Source organism: Macaca fascicularis, chromosome X, assembly GCF_037993035.2.
Source record: "Macaca fascicularis isolate 582-1 chromosome X, T2T-MFA8v1.1".
Taxonomy (NCBI): domain Eukaryota; kingdom Metazoa; phylum Chordata; class Mammalia; order Primates; family Cercopithecidae; genus Macaca; species Macaca fascicularis.
Window position 1 is genome coordinate 16249952 of NC_088395.1, and position 25349 is coordinate 16275300.

Sequence of the window (25349 nt, forward strand, 5' to 3'; positions counted from 1 at the left end):
GGTGGAGACTTACAAGATTCAGGTGATCAACAGCATTTACGTCCCAGTCCCAGTCTAATTTAAAGTGGACATACTAACACTCTGAACTCAGCCCATGATAGTTTATCTATCTGTTTTCTAAGGATTTACTTTGAATAAGTAAATCTAGCCACTGCTAGAATCCCCACATTGTCTCCGAACCACAGCTAAAATAAGTCCAATGGAAGCCCCTAGGACTACCGATTTCACTCAAAACGAAAAATAAAAAGCAATACCGTATCTGAGAAAATTATAGCAATTAGCATCACCATGAAAATCTTAAGAAATGCAGGGAAGGTGATTCCTAGTACATCCCCACCTAACTTTCCACTTTGTCCAGTGCAGAGGATGGGGGCTTCTTAGAGAATGATGGTGGATTGATATGTGCTTCAGGAGGGGGTGATTCCAATTGCAGCTGCATTTATGGATGTAGCCTACTACTGGGGAAACATAACCCAGTCCCTGATGTCTGGTATTTATTCATTCTTCAGTGAATTGAGCAACTACTATGTTCCAGGTAATGTTCTAGGTACTAGGTACAGTGAAGTGAGCAAAACAAACAAAAATGTCCATCCTTGCAGAGTCAGATATCTTTGTCTCTTATCTGATAAACACCAGAAGCATTTTGCTTTTACCTAGCAGGGATAGTAGAACATCTTATCAACTTGTCACAGGGCTTTTCTAGTTCTGTTCCACTATTTGGTATGCAGGAACCTTGACTTTCTCGCCACCGTACAGGACATTCCTGAATACTGTATCATATTAAGAAGACATGAAGAGCAGGAACCAGATTGGCTGGGTTCAAACCCTATCTCTACTGCTTTCTAGTTGTGTGATTTTGAACAGGTTATTTAACCTCTCTGTACCTCTATTTTCCTATCTGCAAAAGGTAAAATCCCACAGTATTTTGGGGAGGGCTAAAGTTGTTAATGTATGTAAAGTGCTTTAGTGCCTAAAGAAATAAATTTTCCACAAGAATGATTTTCATTTAGTGAGAAGCCAAGACTTTCACATCACCATGCTGGCCTCCACACACATTTCCTTGAGAAAAAAAGGTGAGAAAAAAACTCATCAAAAAAAAAAAAAAAAAGGTGAGGAGTAAGTATCATCTTACTATTAAGGGTCAGTTGAGTTGCTGCTACTCAATACAAGCAGGGTTGAGTATGAATGAAATTGGGTGAGTCTTACGGTTCCTCCTAGTATTATCTTGTCCAGTAATAAAAACTAATGAAATACTAGTATAGGACAATCCAGGCAGGCCCACCAAGAGTTCAATTTCCTTAGAAATGAAGATTTGAGTGACTCTACTAAGTAAAACACACTGAGAATCTGAGGTACAGGCTGTAGGCAAAGCAGATCTGGAATAGGGAGAGGTGGGAGTTATAAATACCAGCTGTTGCCTTGTGGCAGAAATATAAATGGTGACAGTAGACTCTACACATTTCCTTGATTACTGTGACATGAAAATACGGAAAGAAAAGTACATGTGGATATCAAGTAGCCAAAGAATAAATTGTAATTGCTTTTTTTTCCAGGATCTGGATGCTATCCTTAAATTTGGAGAATTTTCCATGGCGCGAGCCTTAGGGAAGGCAGTTCCTCCCGCTTGCAAAAGAAAAGGTCAGATTCTGGCTTTCTCTGAGCTCTGGCTGCTGCGCTAGGAGGGGGGCACACAGTCTAAGCTCGGCCAATCAGGTGCTCCCACTCAGCTCTTTGAATCTTGAGTTAATGACCCAAAGAAAGTCTTAGTGGTGGTGCTGACAAGGCTTCTAGTATCCAGTGCAGCAGTGTCACCCACAGAATATGTCCAGCAGTGGCAACAGAAGCGTCCAAATCAGACTGTTCCACTAGAGGGCGCTCGAAAGAAGTTCTGGTAGCTGAGTTTAATATGGATGCCTCCTACCACGTTCCCAGTCAGGTTCTCCAAGAGTCCCATATTTCTTTGAGCTGCCTAATATCTTACCAATAAGTTTCTTTTCTCATCAAGGTAATGAGGGTAGTTTAATGTGATTTGCAACCAAGAACTCCAGCAAGTTTTCACAGAAGAAAAAAAAAAAAAAAAAAAGACTGAAGAGAAATATATCAAAATGCCAACATTTTAGAATTAAAGTAATTTTTATTTTCTACTTTATGCTTTTCTGTCATTTTCAAATTTCCTAAAGTGAACATATATCTACTTTTAAAGTTAAAATGTTAGTTGAGATAATAAAAATAATACTAATTGATGGCAATTGGTTTATTAGTGAATCAATTTTAGAAAAGTAAAGTACTGGGGAATATTTAAAAGGTATGTTTTGGTGGTGGGTAGGAAAAGTTTGAAGAACAGAATACCTGTTTAGGACAGCGCACTTAGGTGAGACAATGAGAGTTCTTCTAGAGAGAAAAATACCTTAAAACTGTGTCTTAGCCAGCTCAGGTTGCAATAACAAAGTACCATAGACTGGGTGGTTTAAACAACAGAAATTTCTTCCCAGTTTTGGAGGCTGGAAAGTTTAAGATCAAGGTTCCAGCAGATTGCAGATTCTAGTGGTGCCACAGCTTTCTTCCTGGCTTGCAGATGACTGCCTTTTTCCTGCATCCTCACATGGCCTTTCCTCTCAGCGTACAAGGAGGGGAAAAGAGAGAGAGACCGCGCATGAGCATGACCGAGCGCATGTGTGGGCCAACCCCAGTGTCTTTTCTTATAAGAACATTAATCCTATCAGATCACGGCCCCACCCTTATAACTTCGTTTAACCTTAATCACTTCCTTAGAGGCCACAGCCACACTGGGGGTTAGGGTTTCAGCATATGGATAGGGAGGTGGGGGTGTAAACACAAAAGGGATGAGACATCAAAGAAAAAATTGCCCTGGTTCTGACACTTTCAGATCCCTGTATAAAGAACAGGTATTGGGATGGGAAATACTGTCTTTTCATCACATTTGGCAAGATCTTGGGGGTACATGGCTAAAATAGTATGGTAGACAAGATCATTATTAGAGAGAAAGTCAAGAAATGCAGTGCTCATATCATCAGAAAGATCATCAACATAGACACAGCCAATCCTCATTATTCACAGATTCTCTGTTTGCAAATTTGTCTACTTTCTAAAATTTATTTGCAGCCCCAAAAATCAATACGCTTGGAACTTTAGCAGTCATTTGCAGACATGTGCAGAGCAGCAAAAAATTTGAGTTGCCCAACATGCACGCTACCAGCTAAGTCAAATGAGGCGATACTCTGCCTTCTTGTTTCATCTCTCAGGCTATAAACAAGTGTTCTTTTCACTATTTAGTGCCAGGTTTTTTGCATTTTCATGCTTTTTGTTGGTGATTTTGCTGTTCAAAATGGTCCCCAATGACTGGGTAGGGTGGCTCACACCTGTAATCCCAGCAATTTGAAAGGCTGAGGCGGGTGGGTCACTTGAGCCCAGGAGTTCGAGAGCAGCCTGGGCAACATGGCAAAACCCCGTCTCTACAAAAAATACCAAAAAACATTAGCCAGGCCTGGTGGTGGCATGCGCCGGTAGTCTCAGCTACTCTGGAGGCTGACATGGGAGGATCACCTGAGCCCAGGGAGGTCGAGGCTGCAGTGAGCCATGACGGTGCCACCATATCACCAGCCTAGGTGATACGGTGAGATCCTGTCTCAAAAAAACAAAAAACCTAAAAATGGTCCTCAAGCTTAGTGCCACCTAGCACTCCTAAGTACAAGAAGGCTGTGATGTACCTTATGGGGGAAAAAAAAATTGTGTTAGAAAAGCTTCTTTCAAGCATGCATTATAGTGCTTCTAGCTGTAAGTTCAATGTTAATGAATCAACAATATATCTTAAACAAGGTGTCTTTAGACAGAAACATATAAAACAGGGTCATGTTTGATCTATTCATGACAATGTAGTTACCAGAAGCTTGCAGGAACCTGTTTTTCCCCTAGGAACGATGTTTAGTATTCACTGATTTGGTGTTCATCGCAAGTTTATAGACCCTAACTACCACAAATAATAAGAATCAACTGTATTTAAATCACTGGGAATTATGCTGGAGCAGTGCTGGAAAGAATGACAGGAAGCATTCTTCCTCGCACTCTTCAAGAAAGAAGAGTGACCCAGGACTCTGGAGATGACTGCAACAAGAAAGAGGAAAAACTGGTGAAGTCTGATGGCATGAGATGCAAAACCGAAGGACATTAGGAAGGAGGAAGAAATTTCTGGAAGAATCAATGAGGAGCAAGGAAACAATCAATGGGAGCTAATATCAGAAATGTGAGACAGCAGGGGTAGGTTTGTGACAGAAATTTTTTTGGCTCTTGAATGGCACTAAACCTCACCAAGGTATTCATCATCCCTCCTATGCTATGTAATGGGAGCCCTGATTCTCCCCCTCTTCACATAGCTACAATAGTGGGTCACCTCTCTTCTAAACCTTCACATTTGGAAAAAGAAAAGAACAGCTTCACAGTACAAAGGCATAATTCTGCTTTACAACTCAATATGTTACAAAATATAATCCATTTCCCTTTGCTATTTTTACATAAACACTTTTATTATGCCAATAGAGGAGAAAGGTTACCTTTTGAGGGAAATTATTCATGAGGGAAAAAAATTAGAATTTTGAACAAGCCATTTAGGTGTCCTATAGAGATGCATGAAAATAGGTTTTTAATCTGTATTCAATGACTAATCCAAAAAGATGAAAACATAATCAAATTGCAGTAGCACCCCTCAGTTTAATTTAACCTTTAAAAGACCTGGTCAATGTTCTCTTAAAATTTATTTCATCCTGTGACTTTCCAGGGAACAGAGAGAAATAGAACTTATACTTAAATATAGGCATGCACATTTATAAACATAGTTTGTTTACCTTTATGCTTTTTCTCCCAACAAATAAGTCTAGATTGCTTTTTTAAAAAACTTTATTTATTTTACTTTCAGTTCTGGTGTAGAATGTGCAGGTTTGTTACATAGGTATACATGTGCTATGGTGTTTTGCTGCACCTATCAACCCATTATCTAGGTTTTAAGCCCCGCATGCATTAGGTATTTGTCCTAATGCTCTCTCTCCTCTTGCCCTCTCCCATGCCCCTGCCGACAGGCCCCAGTGTGTGATGCTCCCCTCCCTGTGTCCATGTGTTCACACTGTTCAACTCCCATTTATAAGTGAGAACATGCAGTGTTTGGTTTTCTGTTCCTGTGTTAGTTTGCTGAGAATAATGGCTTCCAGCTTCATCCATGTTCCTGCAAAGGACATGAACTCATTCTTTTTTATGGCTGCATAGTATTCCATGGTGTATATGTGCTTCAATTAGAAATTCACCAAAAGTTTAATATCTCACAAGTTCAAAGAAAGTGCTCAGAGCTTGCTTTTCTCTACTTATTTTGGGTTTATCATTTCATTCCTTTTAAAAATATTTAAAAAGTAGAAATCAAATTATGTTCCAGTTTGACAAGATCTTCCCACCTTTAGGAACAGAAAAAGTATAATAAATTGTCATCACTAGCCTGAAATGATTGAATATATAATTTTCCTAAAGTTTAATAAAATAGCTGAACTAGGACACAATGGGGAAAAGTGTTTCGTGGAGAAAAATGTAGACTAATTCATATGAGAATTATTTTAAAGGCATACTTGGAACTCTTGCTTAAGTTTAAGAAAGAGTAACACTGCCAAGGGCTGGCACAAGAAGAAGGAAGCAGACACTCTCCTACACAGCAGTGGCAATTTAAGCTGTGTCCAAATTTCTAGAAGGCAATTTGGCAAGATATATCAAAAGCTGTAATAACAGATGTCCCCATTGACCACGACTGCTACTTTTCTTGGAATTTGTCTTAAGAAAATGAATGAAGGATGTAATAAAATTTTGCACAACATTGATTACTCTGTTGTTTAAAATTAGAGAAAATTAGAAACAATGAAAATGCCTAACAATAAAGAATTGCCTAAATCACAGGGCCCTCTGTCTCCCACCCTCACTCCCTTCAGTCTATTCTCAGTGCAGTGGCCAGTGTTATCCAATTAACAAGCAATGACTTGATGGTCACATCACTCGTGTGCTCCAAAGCCTTCAATGGTTCCCCTCACTCAGGGTCAAAGCCAAATCTTTACCATAAGCTAGCACCACATTTGCATACTATACAGTTGCTATTTAAGTGGCTCTTCCCTACAAGGGTATGTGATCCAGGTAACCTGTGGTCTTCACCTTAGGCACAGAAGAGTCTAGAATTTTAAGTAGCTCCCTCTTAAAGTATATTCCAGATGATATTAGCCCTGACAGACACATAAATTTTTAATATTTTCTACAAAATTGTGATTAGATTTGAGATATTGAACAGAACGCTGTTTTTCCCTATCAAGTGACTATCGAGTTCCGTATCACTATCAAGTGACTATCATCCATCACCTAGACTACTGCAAAGCTGCCTACTCTCTTTCCTGGCCAGGCATTCCCTGTCCTCTCCAATCTATTCTCCACAGTGCATCGAAAGTAATCTCTTTTTTAAAAAGCGGTCATAATTTCCTCATGCTTAAAACCTATCAAAGCCTTCCCATTTCTCTATATATCAAGATCTAATTTATTGATGGTCAAGGTTCTAGAACATTGCTATGTAATGGAAATATATTGGGAGCCATGTATGTAATTTTAAATTTCATAGTAGCCATTTTTTTATTTAAAAAAATAGAATTAATTTTGATTCTGCATTTTATTTGTCAATATTTTCAAAATAGTGTCATCTTAATATATAATAATTCAAAAATTACTGATGAGATGCTTCACATTCAGTTTTTCATAGGAAGTCTTTAAAATCCGGTGTGTGTTTTACCCTTACGGCACAACTCAAATTGGACTAGCCACGTTTGACATGCCCATAACCCCATGTGGTTAGGGGCCACCATACTGGATACTGCAATTCTACAAGGTCAGGACTATGCCTACCTCTTTAGCCTTCTAATAAGATTCATGCTATAGGTATATTTAACCACCAGGTTCTCCAAGTTGCCATTCTCTCTTTCCCAGTCCTTTATTCATGTTGAGTTTTTATACAACAAAATAATTTGAAAGAAGAAAAATAACCAAATTTTTAAATAGGCAAAAGATTTGAAAAAACATTTTACCAAAAATATATACAAATAGCTAATAAGCAAATGAAAAGATACTCAACAATATTAGGCATTAGGAAAATGCAAGTCAAAACCAAAATAAGATAGCATTTCACAACCACTAGAATGGTTATAATATAAAAGACAAACAGTAACAAGTATAGATGAGGATGTGAAGAAACTGGAAATCCTCATACAGTGCTAGCAGGATTGTAAAATAGTACACTTACTTTGAAAACAAGTCTTGTAGTTTCTCAAAATGTCAGAGAGTCACCATAGGACCCAACAATTCTACTCCTAAGTATCTACCTAAGAGAAATGAATGAAGATGTGTGTTTATATAAGACATATGTCTCTACAAGACTTGTAGAAGCCATCAAAATGTTCATCAATGAATAAACAAACTGTGGTATATTCATACAACACAGTACCATTCAGCAATAAAAAGGGACAAAGCACTGATACATGTTACAACTTGGATGAATCTCAGAAACATTATGCTAGTAAAAGAAGCCAGACACAAAACACCCTGGAGGTTAGGTCAGTAGCCTGGGCTCAGCTCCACTAATCACTACCTGTGTTACACTGGCCAGCTACTATACCATTCTAAGATACAGCTTCTGCTTCTGCAAAAGTCAGTTTAATAACACGTGCCGTTTCAAACTTAAACAGCCTTGCACATCAAGAGAGGCAGCATATAAGAACATCTAAGAACAAGCCTTAAATGGCTTTTGTCAAAAATATAGAGGATAACAAGTGTTGGTGAGGATATAGAGAAAAGGGATGCTTTTACATTGTTGGTGGAAATGTAAATTAGTATAGCCATCATGGAAAATGGTATGGAGGTTCCTCAAAAAACTAAAACTAGAACTACCATATGATCCAGTAATCCCACTTCTGGGTATATTGCCAAAAGAACTGAAATCAATATGTCAAAGAGATATCTGCACTTCCATGTTTATTGCAGCACTGTCCACAATAGCCAAGATATGAAATCAACCTAAGTGTCCATCAACAGATGAATGGATAATTAAAATGTGGTATATATACACAATGGAATATTATTCAGCCATAAAAAGAAGGAAATTCTGTCATTTGCAACAACATGGATGAACTTGGAGGACATTATGGTAAGTGAAATAAGTCAGGTGCAGAAAAATAAATACTATGTGATCTAATTTATATATAGTGGAATCCTAAAAAGTTAAACTCATGGAAGTAGAAAGCAGAATGACGGTTACCAGGGACTAGTGGTGGAGGAAAAGAGAGATTGGTGAGCTGTTGGTCAAAGGGTACAAAATTTCAGACAGACAGGAGGACTAAGTTTTGAGATGTATTGCACAGCAGGGTGACTATAGTCAATAATAATGTATATTTCAAAGTAAGAGTAAATTTCAAATGTCGCACAACAAAAAATGATAAGTGAGGTGATGGATATGTTAATTATCTTGATTATCTTGATTTAATCATCCCATATTCTATACATATATCAAAATATCACATTATACCCTATAAATATGTACAATTATGATTTATTGATTAAAAATAATATGAATAAAAATGAAATAAGAACATACTCCTTAGTTAAAAATGCTCCATGGGTCCAGAGTTGCTAATCATTGCCTTCCTTTCTGGTTTTCCTTTGCACTTTGCTCCAGTGTTTAATTTAGCCCATTGGGATCTGCAAATTATATCCCAGATGCTGTAGGACAAGGAACTACTTGATCTCTTTCAATCCAACTGGAGAAATGTATGCTGAGCAAAGTCTATATAAAGGGCTTCACTCGGCTAAGCACTTGATACCTTTATTCCCTGAGTATCTTGAATGACCTTTCTCCAAAGCCGATCATAGTAGCTTGATTTAAAACAAAATGTGTTATTTCTAAAGTTGGCACAAAATCTAAGGGATGACATTTGTTCTCTTCTTTATAGTTTTCCTGTATTTTTTTTTAGCTTTTCACAAAGAACATGTATTCCTATTATATGTAGTGGAAGGTGTTATTCAAAAAGAAAACACTTTAATGCTGATTCCATTTTAGACCAAACATATATTGCTAGTACTTTCAAAACACTTACTAAATCATAGGCCCTATCATAAGAAATGAGTATCTATTAATCCCCTCAACAACTCCATGAGGTAGGTTCTATTATTATCCCTTTTCGAGAAAATAGAGACATGAAGATTAAGGAACGTACCCAGAGTCACACAGCTAGTAAGTGATGGAGCTGGGATTTGAATTCAAGTGCTTTGGTTTTCAAGTTCATGCTTTTAACTAGTATTCCAGGAGTGAAAAGCAAACGTGACTGCTATTACTGTCTAGCACGGCTCTAAGGGTCCAATTACACAAGCAGCCTCCCTTGGGAGCAAATTACTGGTCTCTTAAACTATGGTGTCCTGAAGGCAAGAACTATGTCTCATTCATCTGTGTTTTCATTAGCTTTTGCTGCATAACAATCCACCCTAAGCTTAGTGACCTAAAAACTACAGCCAACTACGTGACTTGCAATTCTGTGGACTGGCAATTTGGGCTGGGCCTTTGTTTTGTTGGTCTTCTGCTATACTTAGTTAAGCTGTGCCATTTGGCTGCTGGTCATCTAGGTGTCTCAGCTTCTGGAAGTTGGCTGGCTGAAGGCTGAGGTAATAGGAGCCCCTGGGGTCACAGATCTCTATCATTCAGCGGGCTAGCTTGGGCTTCCTCACACGACAGCAGTGGCAGGGTCTCAAGAGCCTCAAGAGTGGATAAGCACCAGTGAGCAAGAGCTTTCAGGTCTCCGCTTGCATCACATTTGCTATTGACCAAAGCAAATCAAATGGCTATGCCCAGAGTCAGTGTGGGAGGGGACTGCCCAAAGCATGGAGACAGACAGGTAAATAATTTGTGGCCATTTATGCAATCTACCAATATCCCCATAATCAAACTCAGAACCTAGTAAATAGCAGACGTGAAATAAATGCTTATTGAACTGAATGCTATCACCCCTTCATGAAAAATCAAGATAAGACCAATAATCTCTTTCTTCTCTGCACTGAGTACACCACATCAAGGAGACAGAAGAGGCTGGCTGACCCCTCCTCACAGAGGGTTACCTCACCCTGGGTGATGGAGCCCATCACTTGACAGTCACCTCATAACCATGGTCTTCTCAGCTCCTGGGGTGAGGGGTGTGTTCTTACTGGTGGCTGTTTCCCTAATGCTCTTAGGATGGCAGGACTTGCTCTTATCAATGGTTTCATCAAGCTCCCAAGGGGAGTCCCTTTGCCCCCTGCTTCTGCCAGGTCCCGCAGTGACACCTCTATGAAGCAGCTCAAATTAGCAGCCCTGCTCGCCCTCTAGTGGTCTCTTAAGGCTGTACAGCCCTCTGAAGAAAAGTGTTCAAGGCCTTCTACAACTGTACCAGAATAAATATTTGTGGGTGCTTTGGATCAGTGATTTTCAACATGGCGTGACATTTTCCTGCAGTGGACATTTGGCAGTGTCTGGAAACATTTTTGGATGTCACAACTTGGGGGTGGATGCTGGCATCTAGTGGGTAGAGGCCAGGGATGCTGCTAAACATCCTACATTGCACAGGATACTCCCATAACACAAAATTGTCCAGTCCAAAATGTCAATAGTGACACAGTTGAAAAACCTTGCCTTATATTCAGAGTGGGCCCTCATTTGTTTTAAGGATGCACCCACAGGCCCACTCAAGGTTGTTCCATGGATGGATCACCCCCTCTGGGAAGAGTCAATCTGTAGGAAACAACCCTAAGGTCCCAATGTGAAACTTAAATCTCAGTTACAGTTCCTGGGGCATCCCACAATTCTCCAGGTTAGACAGACAAACTAAGCGCTAAACGGGAGCTTGGTTACAGTCAAGAAGATCTTACTGTCTCTTCCATTATCTATGCTCAATCCCATTGATTCTGAGAGCAATCTTCTCAGGAAAGAAAAGTGCTTTAAAGTTTTTATTGTAAGCCAATTAATAGCCCTAGGAAATAAAAATGTCTTCCAGTGGAGAACTGCACTGTGGGACTTCTTTGTGAACCATCAGAAACCTTTGATAAAATTTATATTAGTTGTGTAAACTAAAAAAAAAATTTTAAGCCCCCCAACCATCTGAAAGGACCCCTTCTCTCACCAAGGACATTCCAAAGAACCTGAAAAACTAGTTCAGGCAATGATGGGATCTGGGGGCTGGTGGGTGGGGGGCGGAGGGGGCGTAGTTGGACATGCCTCGTTATACCCGCCTTGCTTTGGAATTCAGGCACAACCGACCAGCATTCACATTACAACAGACATCTTAAGACTGTAGCGGCCGGGCGCGGTGGCTCAAGCCTGTAATCCCAGCACTTTGGGAGGCCGAGACGGGCGGATCACGACGTCAGGAGTTCGAGACCATCCTGGCTAACACGGTGAAACCCCGTCTCTACTAAAAAATACAAAAAACTAGCCGGGCGAGGTGGCGGGCGCCTGTAGTCCCAGCTACTCGGGAGGCTGAGGCAGGAGAATGGCATAAAAACCCGGGAGGCGGAGCTTGCAATGAGCTGAGATCCGGCCACTGCACTCCAGCCTGGGCGACACAGCAAGACTCCGTCTCAAAAAAAAAAAAAAAAATGACTGTAGCAATAAGACACCGAATTCCAGCCTGACTCTACACTGTCTCTTGTGGGGAAAAATCTACATTCTGGAGACAATCCCTTTACTTTTCCAGGTCTTCGTCCTGATCCAGGAGAGAATTAACTAAGAGTCTGGTACCTTTTTAAGTCTAATAAGAAATATTTACAATCTATTTTCTCTGAAGCCTGCTACCTGGAAGCATCATCGGCATAATAAGAACCTTGGTCTCCATAACTCCTTATCTTAGCCTAGACACTCCCTCCTATAAGATTCCAGGCCTTTAGAAGAACTATTTCAATCAATTGCCAATTGGAAAATCTTTGAATTCACCTCTGACCTAGAAGCCCCCACTTCCAGTTGTCCCACCTTTCCAGACCAAACCAATGTATATCTTACATGTATTGATTAATGTCTTATGTCTCCCTAAAATGTATAAAACCAAGCTGTGGCCCAAACACCTTGGGCACATGTTTTCAAGACCTCCTGAGGCTGTGTCATGAGTACATCCTTAACCTTCTCAAAATAAACTTTTTTTTTTTTTGAGATAGAGTCTCGCTCTGTCACCCAGGCTGGAGTGCAATGGCACGATCTTGGCTCACTGCAACCTCCACCTCCCAGGTTCAAGCGATTCTCCTGTCTCAGCCTCCCTAGTAGCTGGGATTACAGGAGTGTGCCATCATGGCCGGCTACTTTTTTGTATTTTAGTAGAGATGGGTTTCACCATGTTGCCCAGGCTGGTCTTGAACTCCTGAGCTCAAGCAATCCACCCGCCTCGGTCTCCCAAAGTGTTAGGATTACAGGCGTGAGCCACCGCGCCCAGCCCTCAAAATAAACTTTAAATTGATTGAGACTTGTCTCAGTTCCTTTTTGGTTTACAGTTGCAAGGAATAAATGACAGGCATCTGGTTTTAACAAAATAACACTTGTTCCATGGAGGAAGAGAATTTCTTAATGTCAGAGAAAGAACATCAAGAGCAGAGGGAACGAAAGCTACACAGACATTGATTGCTGTGGCAAGTCCATGTAAAAAGCAACAGGAAATGAAAGCCTTTGCTCTAAGCTTTTAGCAATGTTAATTAGAGGAGAGTGGCTGACATTTCCCTAGCATGGAACATAAACTAAAATTTGCCTAGGAATTTTACTTCTGAAATTTTCTCAGAAGAATTCAATAGTAAAGGTGCTTCTTATTAGCTCTGGACTTTATTCCAGAGCTAATATCTACTATTTTCTTATGCTCCCTTATGCTAGTAACTAGGAAAATCCTTCTCACTCATTAATTCAAGATCCTCATTCAAGAATGAGGCAGGGAGGACAAGAAGGAAATGAAGCATTCGTGGCTCCTGCTACTCTTTGCTTTCTCCTCTTCTTACCAGATCCTGAGGCTTCCAAACACCCTGCTCTCCCTCTCCTCTCTTCTTCCTCCTGTTTTCTTCACTTCACCCTTGCTGCTGGACCCCAGAACCCCTGAATGGCAGAAACCCCAGGCATGGTGTTACCTGGGGGGGTCTTTGCTCCCAGAGCTCCCAAGATGGTGGCAGGCACTTCCAAAATGGCGGCGGGCCACTTCCAAGATGGTGGCAAGCCTCGTGTTCTCTGACCTGGGGTTCTTGGCCTCACGGTTTCCAAGGAACGGAATCTTGGGCCATGCGGTGAGTGTTATAGCTCTATTTGAAGACGTGGGTCACGGAAGAGAACTGTGGAACCCAGTAACTAGGGTTCAGCTCGATCAGGACGAACCCAGGAACTTAGCCGTGCAGGAACAATGGCAAGCCTTTAGCCTGATCCGGAGTGGCAGTGGGTGGCTCGCTGGATCAGGAGCACAGAGGACACCCTGCTGGATCCGGAGGGATGGAAGTCAGCGGCCGGTCTGTGACAGCGGCAAACAGCAGTCGTAGACGGCGAGCGAAAGCTCAGCTCCAGCCGTAACAAAATACAGACCAGAAGAGTGCAGTTGCAAGATTTAATAGAGTGAAATAGAGTGAAGACAGACCTCCCACATAAGGGGAGGGGACCCAAAGGGGGTTGCTGTTGCTGGCTCCAATGCCTGGGTTTATATCCTGATCCTTGTCCCTCCCGCTGTGCTCTCAGGCAATAGATGATTGGCTATTTCTTTACCTCCTGTTTTGCCTAATTAGCATTTTAGTGAGCTCTCTGTTTGGTCGGGTGTGGGCTAAGTTGCAAGGCCCGTGTTTAAAGGTGGGTGCGGTCACCTTCCCAGCTAGGCTGAGGGATTCTTAGCCTTGGAAATTCCAGCTAGTCTTGCCTCTCAATGGCATGGATATATGGTCAACCTTGGGATTAAAGGTACATTGCTCCCTCCACACTCCCCAGGGTTTGCTGTGTGGCTCAGATAGGACTTGGGAAAAGGCCCTCCTGCTCTGATCACTCTCCCAATGCAAGGCCAGCTCTGGGATTTGGACCCATCCAAGGAAGAGCCAGGAGTCTGTCCCCAGCCTCTTGCCTTATGAACCCACCTCCTATGTTGGCTCTGTCCTCTAATATCCTCTACACTGGCTACTACCTGTGACTGCCTAGACTTCTCCAAGGCTTTCCAGACCTTGCCCATAGTAAGCCATGGAGCAGCAGTCAAGCAGCACCCAGGCTCAGGCCTTAGGGGAAGAGTTTCTCAAGAAAAGTTCCCCATTGGGTTCCTGATTGGGATTCCATCACTACTGGTTATTATGCCAGAGGCTTCTTACTTCAGAGAGACTTTAAGGAACAATGAGGTTGGGCTCTCTGTTTAGGTCAGGAACCACCTTTGGCTGAACTTAATTTCCAGAATGTCACAATAAGGTCAGAATCCCTGTGTCAACTGGTAGCTATGGAGTGGAAAGAACAAAGAGAGCTTACAAGCTCAGACAAAATGGTGACCTGAATGTATATTGAAAACAACATGAGCTTTTGAGTTATAAAAAGCTCTCTATTGAGGGCTTATTCTGTACTAGATACTGCACTAAGCATTTTATAAACATTTTCTCACATGCTAGCTGTGTGACCTTGGGCAAGGTGGTTAACCTCTCTGTTTCTGTTTCCTTTGCCAGGTAGAAATACCTACTTTGAAGAGTTGTTTTGAGGATTAGTCAAAACAACATACAGGAAGTTCCTGGCACATGGTAGGTATCTTAGCCCAGGCTGCCAAACAAAATACCACAGAATGGGTGACTTCAACAACAAAAATTTATTTTTCTCACAGTTCTGGAGGCTGGAAGTCTCGGATCCAGTTGCCGTTTGATTCAGTTCCTGGTGAGGGCTCTCTCCTTGGGTTGCAGACAAACAGCAGACAGATCTCTCTCTCTTCCCCTTCTTATAAGGGCATTAATTCCATCAAGAGGACCCCACCCTCGTGACCTCATCTAACCCTAATTACCACTCAAAGGCCCCATCTCCAAATATCATCACATTGGGAGTTAGGGCTTCAACATAAGAATTTCAGGGGACACAAAATTCATTCCACAACAAAAGACAGTAAGCAAATGATAGCTAGTATTACTATTACAATTATTAATAATAAAACAGGTATAAACTACTCCTTGGTACTAGGAAAATAGCTACAACGCATGGCTTTGTCTAAATCAAAGAAAATATGGCTTGAGCACCCATTCAGCTGAACGGGTATTGGCAGAAAACTACAGCATCAATTTCTTGGTGCCTCCTCAAAGGCTCCCAGTGCTGTAGCAGTGCTGAGCTATTTCTCCCTTCTATGTCTTGAGACCTCTGGTGAACAGTTCCCCCATCACTGATTGGGCACCATTGATCTGGTCAGCTGCTACAATGCCTGCTAACCATGATGCTTCCACCATCAACAGAGGATTCTCTATGATCTTTCCACATCTAAAGTGCTACACTCCTGTGAGTGCCACTGTCTTCTGATTATGGAATTTCCATCCTGGTCCCTCTTCCTTATCCCCAGGATCCATAGCACCCAAGAATCAAGTTTCTTCCCTCTTTAGACTTCTAAGCAGAAGTCTCCACCCACTCCCTTTCTTTGATAGTCCAACCCAGTTATGGGTTACCTTCAGGGCAGCCTTCCCACATCCCCAGTAAATTTGTTTTCTTCCACCCTGAGAAAGGTGAAAAGTATGCTTATTTCTGTCTTGATCAGCCTCAAATTCAAGTGAATAAGTCAAAAGTTAATTTGTCAGTCATCTTCTACATGATTTTCAAAAGGAGATTTGCTTACAAAGCAATAAGATGCCGTAAAATTTTAAGAAATTTAGTTAAAGAGGAATAAACATCCTCATTTGTTTTCATGGAATGTGGAATCTGGTTTTTTTTTCTTGGACTATGGACTCTTTTAGGTTCTGAGAGACCATCTAATCTATACTCCCAAATGAAATATTAAGTTTTCTTTCTGTCTGTTAATTCAACCCTTTGCCCTGCACTGTGCCAACAGAACATCCAGTGAAAAGAACATCAAGTTGGGCCTCAGGAGATTTGGACTCTGGACCAAATTCACTCGCTATTTGAGGTTTCAGCTTCCCCATCTCTAAGGCTCCTTCCACCCTTAACATCATGTATTGTTTTAAGAAACAAGATCCTGAATTCGGAAGTGGTTACAACATTCATCTAAATACGGCGTTCTGTTCTACAATAAGCCCCTTTTCCAAATGTCTACTGTAATTCAAAGAGCAGTGAGAACCATCACTAATCATGAAGTCCAGCAAACACTGATAGAACTCCAACAGGATTCTTGATGAGTTCAAATATTTCTGAATTACTTGAGCACCCAAGGCTTTGTGCCTTTAACCAACGTTTTGTACACACGTTCCTCTTATTTATCACTGCTTCCTTAGGCATGAGTCTTATGGCTATTGAACTATTGTGGAAAAGGGGTAAAATTTCAACATAGGTAGATCAAAGTTTGCTTTTGTGGAGCCAAACATTACCTCTGGTTTTATTACCCAGATATAACATATAATCTTTGTGCTGAAAAGTGAAAATGAAACACAAAAGTGAAGGCTGTGTGATTGAACTAAGACTTGTGCATTCAGATATAATGTATAAAGTAGAAGACAGTATGTGGCATAAATCCTCTAGTATCTCTCCTATAGTATGCAAGAATCTGGGAAGCAGAAGTATGGTAATTCAGGCTCATGGTTTTCCTATCTGGAAAACAAGGATAAAATTGTGGGTCTCAAAGGGAAGTTGTAAAAATAAAAATACATTTGAATCAGAAGTATTTACTGGGCATCCAGCCTGTATTCCACCATGCTGGGCTAAGAGTAAGCAGGAGAGCAAGAAAGTCCCTGTGTCCAACCTCACAGGTAGCAGCCTTTGTCCTCTCACCACAAGCAGGACTGAGCACTCTCCTCAGACACCATAAAGAATCCATTTGCACTAAAGAATCAGTGAAAATCCATTGATCGTCTCCTGAGGAGATGAATAAGAAATTTACATTGCATAGCACATAGCACATCTCATAAAATTTCCTATAAATGCCTCTCCCCAAGTCTTTCCTCTGAGCCATGCAACTCCTGGGCTCATATTTTTCCTCCAGCTCAGATATCACCATCTACCCTACTTATGTGGAAAATTTTCCCCATGTCCTGGCTTCTTTCTTCAGTCTTGTATAGCCCCACCCAACAGTGAGATCATAAGCTTCTTACAGTGAGGGATCATGTTTGTACTTAAGCTGCACAGCAAAAAGCACCTTTATAAAAAATCTTCCACCAGTTAGAATGGCAATCATTAAAAAAATCAGGAAACAACAGGTGCTGGAGAGGATGTGGAGAAATAGGAACACTTTTACACTGTTGGTGGGACTGTAAACTAGTTCAACCATTGTGGAAGACAGTGTGGCGATTCCTCAAGGATCTATAACTAGAAATACCATTTGACCCAGCCATCCCATTACTGGGGATATACCCAAAGGATTATAAATCATGCTGCCATAAAGACACATGTACACGTATGTTTATTGCGGCACTATTCACCATAGCAAAGACTTGGAACCAACCCAAATGTCCATCAGTGACAGACTGGATTAAGAAAATGTGTCACATATACACCATGGAATACTATGCAGACATAAAAAAGGATGAGTTCGTGTCCTTTGTAGGGACATGGATGCAGCTGGAAATCATCATTCTCAGCAAACTATCGCAAGAACAGAAAACCAAATACCGCATGTTCTCACTCATAGGTGGGAATTGAACAATGAGATCACTTGGACACAGGAAGGGGAGCATCACACACCGGGTCCTATTGTAGGGAGGGGGCGGGGGGAGGGATAGCATTAGGAGATACACCTAATGTAAATGACGAGTTAATGGGTGCAGCACACCAACAAGGCACATGTATACATATGTAACAAACCTGCACGTTGTGCACATGTACCCTAGAACTTAAAGTATAAAAAAAAAAAAAAATTCTTCAATTCACTCTATGACAGCAGGCGGGCGGGTGCAGAGAGCTGGAGGTACTCCAAATGCTTTATCCTCAGCAAAATGGCCTCTCCATACCTAAGGAATCCCGCCTGTTGGGTGGGAGTAACAAGACTAAAGAAAGAAACCAGGACAGGGCTGAAATCTTACGAGGGGAGGAAGGGAAGAAGGGGAGAAGCCGCCTGAAGGGATAAGTGGTGTCCAGGCTGGAGCTGGGAAATTGAATGGCTGAAAGGAGAGACTTGGGAAGAGACATTTCTAGAGATTTTTTTGAATGTGTTGTACAAGATACTCAAGGCCCTGGCATAGAGTACAGATTTTACATGCAAGAAGCAGTAGAAGTGAGACAATTGCCCAGAATGTGAATGGGCAATGAGAAGGAGTTCCAAATAAGTTGTTAATTAATTAATTTATTTATTTATTTTCTTTTTTTGAGACAGAGTTTCACTCTTGTTGCCCAGGCTGGAGTGCAATGGCGCGATCTAAGCTCACCGCAACCTCTGCCTCCTGGGTTCAAGCGATTCTCCTGCCTCAGCCTCCCGAGTAGCTGGGATTACAGGCATGTGCCACCACCCCAGCTAATTTTGTATTTTTAGTAGAGATAAGGTTTCTCCATGTTGGTCAGGCTGGTTTTGAACTCCCAACCTCAGGTGATCCGCCCACCTCAGCCTCCCAAAGTGCTGGGATTACAGGCATGAGCCACCGCGCCCGGCCAATTTTTTTATTTCTTAACATGATTGGATAACAGTTCATAAATGTCTCCCACCCTGGAATGACTCACCTCTCTCCAAATATCCTGTGCATCCTTCAAGGTTCAGATCAATTTCCAACCATCCCCTCCATGAAGCCTCCTCAAATCCTCTGGCCACAGTGCCACTTCCCCTGTCTCAATTTAGAGGTATAATTTGTAATGTTGAACTGCCGTTTTGGGGTTCTCCCTCTCCTGCCATCCATCCAATACACAGTTGTGGGTCACTTTAACGATGGGAATACAATCTGAGAAATGCTTCTTTTGGTGATTTTTGTAATTGTGCAAACATCATACAGTGTACTTAAACACACCTAGGCTATGTGGTATGGCCTGTTGCTTTAGACTACAAACCTTTAACGACGGGAATACAATCTGAGAAGTGCTTCTTTTGGTGGTTTTTGTAATTGTGCAAACATCATAGAGTGTACAAACCTACACACTTAGGCTATGTGGTATGACCTACTGCTTTAGACTACAAACCTGCACAGGATGTGACTACTGAATGCTATAGGCAGTTGTAACACAATGGTAAGTATCTTTTTTTGCATTTAAACATAGAAAAAGTGCCAGGTGTGGTGGCTCATGCCTGTAATTCCAGCACTTCAGGAGGCTGAGGTGAGTGGATTGCTTGAACTCAGGAGTTCAAGACGAGCCTGGGCAACATGACAAAACCGTCTCTACAAAAAACACAAAAATCAGCCGGGCATGATGGCGCACATCTGTGGTCCCAGCTGCCTGGGAAGCTGAGGCAGGAAAATTGCTTGAGCCCCGGAGGCAGAGGGTGCAATGAGCTGAGATCGCACCATTGCACTCCAGCCTGGGTGACAGAGTGAGACTCTGTCTCTAAATAAGTAAATAAATAAATAAATGTAGAAAAAGCGCAGTAAAAATGCGGTATTATGATCTTACAGGACCACTGTTGTATATGTGGTTCATGCTTGACCAAAACGTTACGTGGGGCATGACTGTATTATTATAGAAGCAATCCTTAACCACAGTTTTTATCACATCATACCTCCACTAAAAAAAAAAAAAAGAAAAAGAAAAAAGAAAAAACTGACTGGCTCTCCTCTGCCAACAGTATTTTTTAAACTGAAGAAATAAGTCATTTATGATCATGACAAACGTATTCTGCAGATAATGACCCAGTACCTCCCGAATATAAGCATCTTCCCAGAGCTTGAATGAATGTGGCAAGCTGTCAAACTTCAAGCCTATTTTAATACTTTCACAGCTTATGATCCTGGCCTGCTCGTCTACCTGTCAGTTCTATGCAGCCTCCAAAAAACCCAGAGCCATAGAGGACAAAATTTAATGCTCACATGAGTGTTTTTCAAAGCCTAGTCCAGGCCAACAAAGAACTACTCACTGTATCAACCACAGAAGTATGTAAGTATCAGTAAAATGATTCTAGACCCTCTTCGGAAGCAATCATTCTGTAACTTCAATTGCTGAACTGTTGTGACCACCATTTAAATATCCCCAAACCTGTTGACCCAATCTAGTTATACAGTCCTCATTAGAGGGTTTTCCTGAAAGTTTATTCTAACATTGGGTGAAACTCAAAGGGGCTGGAACCAAAATTACAACTGATTAAAGTAGTATTTTCAACCCGAACTGCACATCAGAATCCCCAGTACCCACTGTGGGCCAATTAATTCAAGATCTCTGGAAGTGGGCTTGCACATCTGCATTCAGATTCTAAAGTGTAGCCAGGGTTGGAAACTATTGCCTTGGAGGGGCTGCCTCTTGCTATCTCAATAGAAAGGGGGCATGCCCAGGCCAACTTTAAGAACTTTGTAAGACATGGAAGCACACCAGCTCCTGAGAGGGCTGGCAAGAGCAAGAAAGGATGCCAGCTTCAGAGAACCTAGGCACTACACTGAGGACTGAGGCAGGAAAACACCGAAGAGGAGCAAGACGTCTGCACCGCAGTCACCCATGCTGCCTCCTGGAGGAAGCAGCCATGTTTCTGCAGTGAAATAAACACATAGAATCTTTCTGATATCAAGATAATCATGGCCTGGTGCGGTGGCTCACGCCTGTAATCCCAACACTTTGGAAGACAAGGCGAGCGGATCACCTGAGGTCGGGAGTTCGAGACCAGCCTGACCAACATGGAGAAACCCCGTCTCTACTAAAAATACAAGATTAGCCGGGCGTGGTGGTGGGCGCCTGTAATCCCAGCTACTTGGTAGGCTGAGGCAGGAGAATCACTTGAACCTGGTAGGCGGAGGTTGCAGTGAGCCGAGATCCCATCATTGCACTCCAGCCTGGGCAACCAGAGTGAAACTCCATCTCAAAAAAAAAAGAAAAGATAACCATGTAGCAGCAATGGGAATTGGTTAAACTTTCCTACAACACTATCTTGCTTCTAGAGAAAAATCTATATGATATGTAATTCTGCAGAGAAGCCCTGTTGTCCTCTGACCTAATTTAAATCATTATTAAATTACTACTTCTCAACCGATGTTGAAAACAGAAAAGACCTTGCTGAATGGCCATGTCTTAACATTGATTTTTACACCAACGACTCCTGACTCTGGGGCCAAGCTCCCAGCCTGCATTTTCAGGGAGGTTCTGGGTAAACATCAATGAACAAACACAACCCTACACAGTGACATTGAAACTTCAAGCTTGCTTTAGCTCAATACTCTAGGTGACATTAGGCAAAAGAACAACGATGATTCAGCTCTAGTAATTAAAAACAACTGCAATCTTCAGATAAGGCGACATTTTAATTCTGTGATGGTAACTTTCTTGTTTTGCAACATTTAAGTCATTTTTACGCCATCAAGATATTTCTAAAACTTGAATCCAGTTATTGACAACAGACCATTTACATTCTTGTGAATCCTCAAGTTGAGAAATACCACAAAAATTATAATTTCCTCCATAACATGCAATAAAAAATAACTGGGTAATGTGAGAAAGCCTACTGGGCTCTGTGCTTAAGAAAGAAAAACAAAATCTTGTGGTCCTCCTTATCTGTAAAACTCAGGGTCCAATGACCCTCAATTTCTTATTTGTGTCATGCTCCCCCAACACACTCACCGTGCTAGCCTGTCCTCTCCCCTCAGCCTGGAGCAAAGCCTGCCTTTGTAGTGCCTCGGTGTAGTGCCTAGGTTCTCTGAAGCTGGCATCCTTTCTTGCTCTTGCCAGCCCTCTCAGGAGCCTGCCTTCCACATTGTCCCTGCTTCTCCTGCCCTCAAATTTAACTTCATTCTCCCCAAATGGTGAAATTCTTGCATTCTGCTCTTCTTGGGAGGTCAGCATTGGGCATTTGAAATAGGAGTGTGCCACACTTCATGGGGCCACTTTGTTGCCTCCACTCTCTCACTGTGTTCATTCTTTTGCCCATCAACCACAGAGCAAACAACATTCATATATATACACACACACGCGTGCGCGCACACACACATACGTGTGTGTGTGTTTGTATATAAATATACGTGTATGTATATATACGTATGTGCATCACTGTGGTCAGTGAAAGAAAATACAGCATCCTTCCTCCTCACAACTTTCCCATCATCTCAACCCATTACTAGTATCTGGTTGTGGCAAAGAGTTGAAAGGAAAAACCATGTAGAAACAGAAAACTTCATTGTAGTACTAGGTATCAACCAGCCAGCCAGTGGTCTTTGAAACCCCAAGACTCCAAAGACACATAATTTAACTGTTTATGGCCCCAAACACGACATTGTCAGTTCCCATTGTATGGGAAGTACAGGATGACACTAACATAAAACTAGTCCCAGAAACTCAAAGCAGGGAGCAAGCTCCTCTCTGCCTCCATTGGCCTTGTCATGCAAGAGAGGGACAATTTGTTCACAGCTTTATTCACTGCCTGTGACTGTCCTGCCTGGAGCTGCGGGATTGCCAGATCAAACTGTAAACTTCTGACATTGCTACGTTGAAAATGAGTGTGGGATTAGGGGAGTGATGGGGGAAGGGAGGGTGAGTGCAAAGAGAGGGAAGGAAGTCACTTTCCTTGACTCAGAGATACTCGGGGATAAAGGTTCTTATTGGATTTTTGTGGCTTATAAATATCACACGCGTTCGTGTGAAGAGACCACCAAACAGGCTTTGTGTGAGCAATAAAGCTTTTTAATCACCTGGGTGCAGGCAGGCTGAATCCGAAAAGAGTCAGCAAAGGGTGGTGGGATTATCATTAGTTCTTACAGGTTTGGGATAGGCGGTTGAGTTAGGGGCAGTTTTTTACGGGCAGGGGGTGGATCTTACACAGTACATTCTCAAGGGTGGGGAGAATATTACAAACCTTCTTAAGGGTTGGGGAGGATATTACAAAGTACCTTCTCAAGGGTGGGGAGGGTGTATTGGGCAAAGTACATTCACAAGGGCGGGGGAATATCACAAAGTACACTATGGCAAGGGCAGGGAGGGCGTATTGTTACAAAGTCAATTGATCAGTTAGGGTGGGGCAGGAACAAATCACAATGGTGGAACGTCATCAGTTAAGGCAGGAACTGGCTAGTTTCACTTATTTTGTGCATCTTCAGTTGCTTCAGGCCAGCTGGATGTATACATGCAGGTCACAGGGGATATGAGGCTTAGCTTGGGCTCAGAGGCCTGACAATAATGACCTCAAATAAGTGATTATCCAACCTACAATCAACACCTTCTGAAGCAGCCCATTCTATTTTCTGACAATAATCGGATACATGAAAATAAGTCTCTAGACCATAAACTCCACAAAGGCATGGGTCTTAGGTCATGTTCATAGGTAGGTCTCAAGGGCCTAAACAGTGCCTGGTACAGAGCAGTTGCTCAAAAAATATCTGTCCAATGAATGCCTCCTGGCGGCTTCCCACAATGATTCTATTTCTACTCTAGAAAATTCAAAAGAGATGTTTCTTTATTATGACAGCCCAACAAACATCTTAAGACAATTGTTATGTTTACCCCTCTTCAAATTCCACTATAATTTTTGTTTTCTTTTGCAAGTTAAACATTCCTAGCTCACTCAACCATTTCTTATAGGTTGGATTTCCAGTCCCCACAACAAAGATTTACTGGATGCCTGTTATACAATCACCACTGGGGAGGGGCGAGGCCATGAAAGAATTCTGGATAGTATCTACTCCATTCATCAGAGCCTGGCTCTGTCATCTACCACATTGTCCTAATTTGTCCAACAGAACAGTAATGAAAGGTTTTGGCAAATGGTTGGTGGAAATCCACATGAACAGTGTCTACTATTTTTCCCTAATAGAGCTGTCTGGCTACTTTATCCAAAAGAAGGAGGAAAGGAAAGATGAGAAGAAGGGAGGGAGGGAGGGAGGGAGAAAGGAGAAGGAGGGAAGGAAAGAAGGAAGGGAGGGAGGAAGGGAGGGAGGGAGGGAGGGAAGGAGGAAGGGAGGGAGGGAGGGAAGGAAGGAAGGAAAAGGAAGGAGGAAGGAAGGAAGGAAGGAAGGAAGGAAGGAAGGAAGGAAGGAAGGAAGGAAGGAAGGAAGGAAGGAGGGAAGGAAAGGAATAACAGGTGGGAAGGTCCAAATATTAAAAACAAAAATAAAAAACAAATAAACAATGGTGCCCTGGTTTTTTAAGAGAAAGTCTATGAACTTCCCAAACTACAGACTGATGAATTTGATATTGATTCTAAGCCAGAGATCAGCAAATTATTCTCCAAAGTGCCAAATAGCAACTATCAGAGGCTTTTCAGGAAAAAGAAGTGAGGTTAACCTGGCACTACTTCACGACTTCATGCAGTGGTTCTCAACTGTGGCTTCACATTGGGACTCACTTATGAATCCTCTAAAAAAGATGAACTTCTGAGGCCCCACCCCAGGGATTCTGATTTCACTGGTCTGGGATACAGGCTGAGCACCAGGATTTTTCAAGGTTCACCCAGTGATTCCAATGTGTAGCCTTGCTAGGCTAATGTCGTCCTTGCTGGGGCTGAGGACCACTGCATTCATGCAAACTCCTGGGGATCAACACATCTCTTTTTAAGGACTCACAGTCTTTTTTTCTTTTAAGCCTATTCTAGAATATTGCATCTGGCCCTCCATCTATTTTTGAATATCAAGTTGTGTTGGCACACAGCCATGCTCATTCACATACACATTGTCAATATCTGCTTTCACACTCCTGCAGCAGCGTGGAGTCGTTGTGACTGAGACCATGTGACCCACAAACCTCAAATAGCTACTTATTCTCTGACACTTTTGAGAAAAGTTTGCTGACCTCTGGCTTAGAATCAATATCAAATTCACCAGTCTATAGTTTGGGGAATTCATGGCTTTTCTCTTCAAGAACCAAGGTACCATCGTTTGTTTAGATATTTGTTTGTCTTTTTTTAAACTTTTAAGTTCAGGGTTACACATGCAGGTTTGTTATATAGGTAAAAGCATGTCACAGGGGTTTGTTGTACAGATTATTTCATCACCAAGGTACTAAGCCTAATACCCATTATTATTTTTCCTGATCCTCTCCTTCCTCTCACCCTCTACCTCCAGTGGGTCCCATTGTCTGTTGTTCCCTCCATGTGTCC

General features: G+C 41.9%; 1 long non-coding RNA gene across 14 annotated transcripts in view; it reads right to left on the minus strand.

Moving 5' to 3' along the window:
- The window catches only part of LOC123570825 (uncharacterized), a 497461-nt gene that overhangs the window by 360236 nt on the left and 111876 nt on the right, over positions 1 to 25349 (minus strand). For 4 of the 14 annotated variants that reach the window (XR_012429829.1, XR_012429835.1, XR_012429834.1 and 1 more), the window contains exon 1: positions 13195 to 13748. The exons of 2 other annotated variants lie outside the window; for them this stretch is intronic. This is a non-coding gene — a long non-coding RNA (uncharacterized lncRNA). Of the gene's footprint in view, positions 1 to 13194; positions 13755 to 25349 lie in introns of those variants that run through there. 8 more of the 14 variants (XR_012429833.1, XR_012429836.1, XR_012429831.1 and 5 more) reach the window with 5 other exon arrangements.